The following is a 10,393-nucleotide window of genomic DNA, read 5'->3' as shown; positions in this document are numbered from 1 at the left end:
ATGCCCTAAGCGCAGCTATGTGAAAGCCAGAGCCATGATTCATCGAATGATTTTGCTCAAGATCTGCATTTGGTTTTCCCGCGTATTAACAAGAAAAATTGATAGGTCGCCCTCCCTGGCTTGGATGCCAGAAGTGCGCAACGAACAGAGAGCATTTTTCCCTTTAGTTTCCTTTACAGACTAATTATAAGGGATTTGGCTCCCTTGTTCCCTTTCCTCATCCTTAATCAAATCCCATAACCATGAACCAGTGAACCACACATCTAACTTTATTTCAAGTGCCCTATCCCATTAACTCCCATTTCCCACTTTTAATGCTCTCCAACAAAACGCGCTGTTATATAAAGTGCGAGGAGGCTGAGCACTTGCAAATTCCTTGCCCTGAGACTGAGAGCACAGTAGGCCTTGCCTCGCCTCGCCACCACTGCATGTCACCACTCTGCTGCCGATGCCCGCTCCATAGCTGGAATCTCCTCAGATTTGATTTTCCCTCGTTTGGTACTATATTACGTGCTCATGACCTCGTTGATCCGGTCAGAATATGTCACACTAGCTCGTTTCAGCGGATTAGGGATGAGAGGTCTCGGGCAATGCAGTGTGCTTTGCTTAGCGGGAATCGTTCCCAAGTGACGGAGTGCTAGTAGGTTACTGTATTATTCTAGTCAATGTGACTCGTACGGAATAGCCATAGTCTTCTTTGTGGCTAACGTTGATGTTCAGTTTAGTCGACGTGCTGGCTGAGCTTGTTGTTTTAGGCTTTGCCGTGATGATTGTAAAGGACGACGATGAGTGTACCCTTGGCGTGATTATACCCGATCTGAGACTAATATCTGAGCAAATGCCCTTGATATTTTGCTTGACTTGCTAACAGATTGCTAAGTGTTCATCGCTTATTTGGTTTATTACTATGTTGAATACATGGAAATAAGTACGAGTTTCATTCGTTGGTCGTTTTTCGTGTTTGTTAGTGTAGTTTTAGGTCAACGTCCTCTATTCTATGCTTGACATCATCGGTGATGGTTGCGTCGTTTGAGGCCTTAGCACGGCGACTTTCTATATATCTACTACAACAAGATCTACTACGATAAGATTTGTTTAGCTCTGGCTCTGGCTCTGGTGATGGAGGGGCAAGGATAGCAGCACGTCTTGAGCTCGTGCTAATATTAGTCGTCGCTATGTGATCCAACTACCTATTGTATTTTTTATTACTTTTTTACATTGATGATTATTACTAGATAGGTGCGATTTTCAAAAAAGCACTACATTCGAATTTGTGTTACAGTAGGATAAGAAAATAACGAAATCATCTATGTTGAATCTCACGATTAGTAGAGAAAAATCTATGGAGAATGCTGCCAACAAATGGTTGTGGCAAACTACATCAATTTCTGCTCTCGAAGATCTACTCCCTGGGCGTTCAGGTCATGTCCAGCAAATGGAACCCAACCTGTCATCATATGGAGATGACATGGTTTAGTTTGGAGCAACTCTACCAGCCCGTAAATTTAGTTTGAGGGTTTGGTTTCTTTTGCAAGACCAGACAATCAGACACCTCAAAACGGTCAAAATCATTTTTTTTAGCCCAACCTGCATACAAGCCCGCGATAGCTATAGTTGGAGTTTCGGAGTCGATTTTGTAGTCAGCCTGTATACGGTCAACACACTCGCAACAACTCGAGCCAACACATTTCCCCAATAAACTCGCCGGAGTCTGGCCAAATTTCGACGAAATTCCACGCAATCCGACCGAATATTAACAAAAAAACGAACGTCCACATAATCCAACCGAATATTACCAAAAATAGAACCACACTTGCTGGAATTGGCCGCCGGTTGGATTGAATTCAACGAGCATGGGCGGCACCGGAGCAGGCAGCAAGTAGGGGCGGTGCGCCGGGGCGAGCGGAGAGCAGGGGTGCCACCGGGGCGTGCTGCACGCGCGGAGAGGTGGCCAACGGGCTCACACGGAGAGGTGGGCGGCGGGTGGCCAGCGGGCTCGCGCGCGGGAGGCGGGCAGCCAGCGGGCTCGCGCGTGGGAGGCGGGCGGCCGGCATGCATGTGAGGAAGAAAAATGAGAAAAAAACAGTTGGAATATTCTAGAGTATACCTTTTTAGTGTTTTATTTTAGGGGGTCTAGTCAGCGGGATTGATTTTTACCCGCAAATCACATTTTTTCGGCCTACACTCAAATATATGAGGTTTGCGGTTTGCATTGTTCCCTAGAGTTGCTCGGAGGAGACGCCTACTGCTGTTTTCTTCCTAAGCGCAGCTATGTGACAGCCAGAGCCCAGATAAATCACTGAAGGATCTTGCTCAAGATCTGCATGTGATTTTCTCGCGTATTAATAAGAAGATTCATAGGTTCCCTCCCTGACTTCAATGCAGGTAGTGCGCAACGAACAGAGATCATTTCCCCCCTTGAATTTCCTTTCCTTGGACAAATTACGAGGAATTAGGCTCCCTTGCTCCCCTTTCTCATCCCTAATCAAATCCCATAACCACGAATCATACATCTAATTTTATTTCAAGTCACCTACCTCATCAACTCCCGTTCCCCGTTTTTAATCCCTTAGACCAAACGCCCTGTTATATAAAGTGCGAGGAGGGTGAGCACTTCGGAATTCCTTGCCGGGAGACTGAGAGGAGAGTACTGCATCTTGATCCATGGCCAAACCAAATCCACTGCCTGTCACCCCTCCGCCGATGCCCGCTCCACAGCTGGAGTCTTCTCATATCTGATTTTCCCTCGGTTGGTACTGTACTGCGCGCTCGTGACCTCGTCGATCCGTTCAGGATATGTCACGCCAACTCGGTTCGACGGATTCACCGGAAGTGGACACGGATTAGGGATGGGAGGTCTCGGGCAATGTAGTGTGCTTTGCTTAGAGGGAATGGTTCGACCACGGAGACATCAAAGTACGCTTCTCTTTTGTTCAAGTCAATGCAATTCGTAAGGAATAGCAACATTCTTCGTTGTACCTAACGTTGTTTAGTCGACGTGGCGGCTGAGCTAGTAGTTTTAGGCTAGGATGGTATCTGAGCGATGGATCTACCCTTTGGCGTGACTATACCCGATCCGAGACTAATATATTAGAAAATTCCCTTGATTTCTGCTAGAATTGCTAAGAGTTTTTGAAGTGTTTATTGGTTATTTGGTTTACTACTACTGAACAGATGCTATGAGTTTTGTTCTTGCTCGTTTGTTGTGAGCCTGTGATGAATCGCAAGGGCGGTATCTGAGTAAGGTCGCTCTTGAAAAAGGCCTTCTTCGGTGATTATGCATCCTAATCTGATCATTTATTCTGAGCAAACATGATCACATGTCCGTGCTTTTCCACTTAAAAGTTTAACCTTCAGTGAGTGCTCCACAATGGTGCTCTGCTTGAAATATTTGGTGACAGTTAATTCATTGGTTCAGTAAGTTCCCCTTGCTTATATGTTTGCTGCGATGAATCACAAGGGTAGTATCTGAGTAAGAGCATGTCTAACAGGCCCCGTATAACCCGCCCACCCCGTAAAATTCCGGCGGGATACGGGGCCGGAGCGAGTTTGGGCGTCTAGCAGGCCCCATATCCGGGCCGGCCCGTTTCGGCGGAATACGGGCCCCAGGAAATCGGCCCCGTCGCCCCGTACATATAGTGGGCGCAGGTGCGAGTGAGGGGTTAACCCCTCACTCGCAACCCTAGCTCCGCCGTGCGCCGCCGCCTCCTCCTCCTGCTCCGGCGAGCAATTAGTCGCTCCCCGCGCCGCATTCCACCCGCCGCCACACTCGCATGGACCGCCGCCGCCGTAGTAGAGCCTCTCCGGCGAACGGATCGAGCGATCCCGCTCGCCGAACACCGTGGAGGAAGCCCGGCGGCGCGAAGTGCAAGCTTTCCGCCGCCGGCAGCCCGTCACGCGGCCTGCAAGTACGCCGGCGCGCTGTGCGTGCCGGATCCGCTCCGGGGAGTACGCCGCGGGTGGGCGGTGGTGACGGCAAGACCCGCCGCTCAAGCCGAGCGAGCGGCGAAGCCTTCGAGAAGTGGCGCGCCGAGTGGCAGCGCGACCGCGCGGCGAAGGCGGCATGGAGGGCGACCATCGGCAGCACCAGCGGCGGTGGAAGCGGAGGCGGCGAGGAGGAAGAGGAGGCGGCAGAGGAGGACGCGGAGGCGGCGGAGGAGGACGCGGCCTACCGGCGTGCGGTGGCCGAATCCGAGGCGGATGCCGCCGAGAAAGCTCGGGCGGAGGGCAGAGGAGGAGGCGGCGGCCATCGCCGCCGTGGCGGAGATGGAGGCGAAGGAGGCTGCCGCCAGGGCAGAGGAGGAGGCGGCGGCCAGGGCAGAGGAGGAGGCTGCCGCCAGGGAGCCTTTCGTGCCATTCATCATCCTCGAGTAGGTAGGATCGAGTAGATCGCTATGTATATGTATGATTCAATGTATGATCAATGAAGATGAACTATGGTTTAATTTTCCCGGGGTTTTAATTTTTAAAAATACAGGGCGAAATACGGGGTCTGCTAGACGAAATGGTTCAGCAAGTCGCACTTTTGGGATACGGGGCGAAAAACTCGCGTTATACGGAGCATAGAAATAAGGGGCCTGTTAGACCTGCTCTAAGGTAGCTCTTGGCCTCCTTCGAATTATACATCCTAATCTGATCATGTGTTCTTAGAAGACACATGCATTTCTGAAATGAAAAGCAACTCACTAGTTGTTCGTGTTTTTAGAGCAGACTGCCATCTTTTTTGGCATGTATTTACCTTTCAATAACGAGCACAACTACCCGTTTGCTGTGATGAATCTGCAAGAACGCTGAGTAAGGTAGCTTTTGAAAAGGTACTCCACTGATTTTTTTTCTTTTTGAAACGGAGGCAAAAGCTTTACCTCATTCATTAATTAAGAAGAAAGTGCATAGTTTTTAGGAGAAAACCATGCGAAAACCATACAAAGACACCACGGGGCAAGAACAAACCCACTCGAACACACTGCTGATACAAACGGACGACGACACACTTGCCACGCGAAAGTCCCCGTGGTGTCTTCGTATGGTTTTTGCATGGTTTTCTCCTAAAAACTATCTGGAGAAATTGTTATCTGGAGAAAGTCCCCGTGGTGCATAGTATTCAAATCTTATCTGGAGAAATAGAAACGGACGACGACACACTCGCCATGCCACAAGTGCATAGTATTTCAAATCTTATCAGGAGAAATAAACAATTTTCGTGTATCCTTTGATTTGTTGATTTGGTGCTCATGCCCATACGACTAATCGCGTAGGCGCTATGTTCTGCAAAGTTCCGATTATGGAGCACGTCAGCCGTTGGTAAATATTACGTAATGGTTGGCGGCGTAATAGTTGAGCCGCACACCGACTATAGTGCCACCCATATTTTGGCTAAATATCGGCGGCGTGACATTTTTAACGTGTGCCGCTACTATTTTTTCATGCCTATAAGCTATTTCCTACTAGTTCCAGCCTATGGCCGGGATAAACGGTGGTCATGCGCACGCAGGTAAAGGAGGACACCACCATTGCCATCGTCCCATATGACTCGGACGTGTAGTTTAGGTTTAATGTGAATTGGAATTTGGTTAAATTCACACCAACATTGTCTCCTAACTCCAGTAGCGTCCCCTAAACAGTCACCTAAAGGGATTTAGAGTACGCCAGACTTTGACTGCATTTAGCTCCGCATCCCAAAGCCCTTTTCGGTCCAGCGCAGCTCAATACGGCGGTCGGCACCCTGAGCCCGTCCCCGCTAGGGACGGTGCGGGGGCACCAGCCGCAATTAAAACCGATGTGACGAGTGGAGGGGCAGCCGTGTCATCCACACAGAGTTTCCGCTCACCCGTTCCCCACTTCTGGCCAAGGAAAATAAATTTCTGCTAACGATGTTGCAATTTCGCCAGACGCGCAGGAAGACATCTCGTCACTCCTCCTGCATGCCAGCGTTTTAATAAGCGCCACTACCCCCTCGCCTACCTCTGGTGTATAAAATGGGGTGCTCGCTCATCGCCATTTGCACTCAAATCTAGTGCCGCCACGACGCCACCCAACTTTTCTAGAAACGCACTCCAAGGCAAGTTCAACTGTCCGCTGAGAGGATGCGCGTGGTCGTGGACGTGGCCGCCCCGGCCATGGCAGGGGCAGGGTCAGCCGTGCAGCACACTGGATGTCTCCTGCACGCTTTTCGTCGCCTGAGGAAGATGAGACGGAATGCCTCCATGACACGTACTTAGAGTTCACCGTCTTCATCAGCAACGACCCTTTCAAGAAGAAGAAGCTCTCGAACAAGTTCGCGGAATTTCTCGCCGGCCGGGAGCCAGCTGGGGTGAACCTGCAGGAAGCAAGCAATGGCTTTCTCTGGTGGCCCATAGAGGTCTTGTTCAATAGGAAAGGGAAGATCTACCTCCATATCGGGTTGGAGAAGTTCGCCCGCGCCGAAAATCTGGAGGCTTACTTCTTGGTGAACTTCCACTATGATGGCGACGACGAGATAAGAACCAAGGTGTTCGACGCCGAGTTTTTCCGCATGCACTACCACTACGACTCATGCGACGACAGCGATGATGGCGGAGAAGAAGGCGAGCGCTTCCACTGACTTATATATGTACCGAATGCTCATACGGGAAAGTGAACTCCTGGGCCTGGAACCTGGGGGTTGCTCCGAGAAAAAATTCTTTCTTTCTCGTCCACTCCAGGGGACCTCTAGTCTAGGTTTTTATGCCCTCTTTTGACGCATTGCCAAGGTTTTTGGATGTTCTTTGTCGATCATTTCAATGTTTTTTTATGTAAAAGCGACAAAGCATTTCCAAAATCATGAATAAAGTATTTACTTTAAATAAAACAAAGTTTGAGGGCTACGTTTGGGGAACACGGCTCGGAATGGACTCCCCCAAGCGCGACACCATGGTGCAGCATCCCCAATCCGACGCTTTTGCAGGAGGCGGTTTGGGAACACAACTGGAAAAACTCTAAATTGTTCTATGCCAATTCTATAGGACGCACACACCATAATGAAGAGCTGGTGGAATCTTAAAACCACATCAATATTGCTAGCAACTACATCTCAATTTTTTTCCTAGCAACTAGTTACGAGGTAGTACAAAATCCGGCGCCACGGCCTCTTCCACGGCCCATCCATGCGAAATCACTTCCCCCCTCTTCTACGAACCTTTTGGCTCTTTTCGCTCCAAAGCTCAAAACTCCTGAGATCCGTTGGGCACACACCTTGAAGGTGCGACGTGACGTGCGACTGGTTTCCATTCCCATGGTATATATACCGTATTACGCATTAGTGACATCGTAATACGTGTTGGTCCGTTTAGAATGTGTTTCCCAAACTCGTTTATCGGATTTGCCCGCGGTGGATGCGGATTTAGGGATGGGAGGTCTCAGAAGATGTAGCGTGCTTTGCTTAGTATGAATCGGTTGTGCTTGTGCAGCACGAACACGGAGTACATTGCTACCTTGTGTAGCTGGATGCAATTCGTAGTAGCGACCTTTTTGCGAGTAGCGTCGATGTTTACTCGATTCTGATGCTGATTGCGTATTACCTTATTTTCTCATCCACCTGGATGTGGTTCGTACGGAGTATCGACCGTCCTGCACTATTGCGTTGTAGTTGCTCTGTTCAGTCGATGATTTGAAGTTTATTGTGATGATTATTTAAGGACGGCATCTAAGCGATAGTAGTTCTAACTCTCGCTTGGGGAATTGCCCCTGCCTCCCGTGTCGCTCCGCTGGGGGCGACGGCAAAACCCTAGCGCCGCCTTCCCCCTCCCCCTATTCCCCCAGCCTCGCCACCACCAGAGGGGTTGCCGGGCAAGCCCGTGCGGCACCGAGGAAGGTGGCGGCGGGGATCTCGCCGCTCTGCCTCGCGCGGAGGGCTTCAGAACGCCGTGGTGCGTGCCCTCCCCCTCCCTCAGCCTTGCGGGCGGCCAGGAGGGGGTGGCCGGAGGTTAGGGGCCGGGCTGAGCCGTCGGCCCTGGTCTCAGATCTGAAGCTCGAAGCCTTATCTGGCCCGATTTGCTCCTCCCCTGCCTGATCTCGTGTTGGGCGGTCACCGTCGGTCCAGGTGCAAGGTGGGCTGGTTCGGTGCGGGCAGGTACCAGCGGAAACCCTTGTCCAGCGGTGGTTGCCACGACGGTGATGGTGCTGCGGGCGCCATGCTCCTTCTTGAAGGCCGCGTCGAGGTATCGTCCTTCACTACCCCTCCCTGTCTTGGGTGAAAGCCCTGGTTCCCCTTTCGAATGACGGCGGCGTTGCGATGTCGTTCACCTTCCTGGAGGCGCCATCTTGGGGACTAAAGGGATGGTGGTTGAGCAATTCGCCGGAGGTGGCCGTGGCGACTTCAGTCGTTTCGGCTTTGGTGCGTCTTCGTCCAACAACTGTGGCCTGCTATGGTGATTGAAGCTTTGGTGGTGGTGATCAGTTGGTGGAGCTCCTGCAACGTCTCTAGTGGGTTCTTCCTGGCAGCATGCTTCCGGTGCTCCCCGGTGTTCTAGGGTGAACTCCTTCGCCTCCGGACGGGTCGGCGCTCTTCGAGCCAGGGCGAGGGACATGGGGTCCCTTCCGGAGGTGAAGACGACGGAGTACGGGCTCTGATGTGTTGGCTGAAGCGGACGATGGTGTGTTGCTAGGTGCTTCCTCCTTTGATGTGTACCCCATAGTTTTTAGTCTGTAGTGTCGGGTTGTGGCATTGGTGCTTCAAGCTGTGCCCTTGTGTTTATCTTCTATGTTGCTTGTGTTGCCGGTTGCCTCTAAGTTATGTGTAAGCACGTTTGTATTTGCCGTTGTCAGCGTTATTAGTTTAACGTGAGGCTAGGCCTACTATTTATTAAAAAAAAACTCTCGATTGGGTATTGCCCAATCTGAGACTAATATCTGAGCTAACTCATATGTTCTGACTTTTTCTGTATGCCTAATCTTTTGGAATGTGCAGACCATTTGCCAAGCTGTCTTCATCGATTATTTATTAGTATGCCACACATTGTTTTGTTTTGTTTGCTGTGATAAATCAAAATGACGGTATATGAGTAAGGTGGCTTTAAAAATGGCTCTGCATTGATTATGCATCATAATCTGATCATATATCCTAAGCGATCAGGCACAAATTAAATCTTATTTTTTTGAAATGACAAATATTAATCTGACTGCAAGTGTTTTTTCTTTTTGAATAAAAACGTATCCTTCAGTAGGTCGCTTCACAATGATCTGAACAGACGAGATTGCCCTATTCTGGTTTGGCCCGACAGTTGTCCGGGACCACGGGACACTCTACATGCTTGACTAGTCCCTCGGCACGAAGCTGATGATGTGGGTTAACGAGACCAATGAGTGATGCTCGGCAGAGGGCTGAGCACGGCGGCTGATGGAGCATGACTTCCCACTGGAGAGATGCAGGGTCATCGCCATCTGAAGGATGACAGTGTAATTGACATGTTTGTCTACCTGGGGTGTGCTTGCTGCACATGTGGACCATGGTGTATAACTGTGCATGGTTTTCTTGGCTGTGTATCGATTTTTTTTAGATAGCTAGCTTTATATCTACTTTTAACTGTAACAAATGAAAGGTTCAGTTTGTGTATTCCTGATGTGCGATATCTGTTTTTGCTCCGAGAATGCAACGACGTCAATATTCAGCACAGTACAACCCTTATGCTAGTGCATTTTCTGCAAGTTTTGAAATAGAGGACATGCAAAAATTTCAGTTGGATCATTTTAACCACTCTTCAGCGCCAGCTTTTTCTTACTAAGAAACAATCCATTTTCTACCATATCAGAATTTTCAATTTTCGCACCACGTAAGTTTATCCAGTTATTGACATGCAGATAACATGTGTTGTGTTGATCCCAAATTCTCCATCATTTGTTCGGTTTCAGAAACGTTCATGGCAAACATGTCTGTTTAATTGTTCCAATTGTGCCCTCGCAGAAATTATTTGATTGAGCTGCAGACAGTGTACAATTGTTTCTGGTAGTTTGACACTATGCGTGCCCAACAAGGATATTGGTTATATAAATATCTATCAAATGAATGAGATATGTAGGACGAAAGCAACGGCATTTTTTTATACTTTCTGAAACTATATGGTTATGTATATATATTAGTGATTAAAGTTATGAATCAAAAACCTGGTGAAAAAAATGTGCCTTTTATTTTAGGACCGTGGCAATACCAAGCTTCATCCGGACAGACTTAGGTGAGCTGACATGTTAGGGCATCTCCAGTGGGCCGACCTAAACGGTTCTAGAGCTGTCCGTTTCGGTCCGCGCGAACAGATAAACCGCCCGCCCACGGTTTAAGGTTATGGTTAGGGTTAGGGTTAACACTAAGATCCACCGAAACACGTATGGGCTCAGGAAAGGGGTCCCGAATATTGGGTAGCCATTATTAAATCAGATCGTATAA

General features: G+C 49.3%; 2 non-coding genes across 2 annotated transcripts; both read left to right on the top strand.

The window, feature by feature from the left end:
• Window positions 1-3,204: 3,204 nt before the first annotated feature.
• On the top strand, window positions 3,205-3,313 carry LOC124704854. The gene has a single exon (XR_007003727.1). It is a non-coding gene; the product is annotated as a small nucleolar RNA Z118/Z121/Z120 (small nucleolar RNA).
• A 5,669-nt stretch (window positions 3,314-8,982) lies between these two features.
• LOC124704858 lies at window positions 8,983-9,087 on the top strand. The gene has a single exon (XR_007003730.1). It is a non-coding gene; the product is annotated as a small nucleolar RNA Z118/Z121/Z120 (small nucleolar RNA).
• Window positions 9,088-10,393: the final 1,306 nt, after the last annotated feature.

The sequence above is a fragment of the Lolium rigidum genome, chromosome 3 (assembly GCF_022539505.1).
Source record: "Lolium rigidum isolate FL_2022 chromosome 3, APGP_CSIRO_Lrig_0.1, whole genome shotgun sequence".
Taxonomy (NCBI): Eukaryota; Viridiplantae; Streptophyta; class Magnoliopsida; order Poales; family Poaceae; genus Lolium; species Lolium rigidum.
This window is presented reverse-complemented; position numbering and strand designations above follow the sequence as displayed.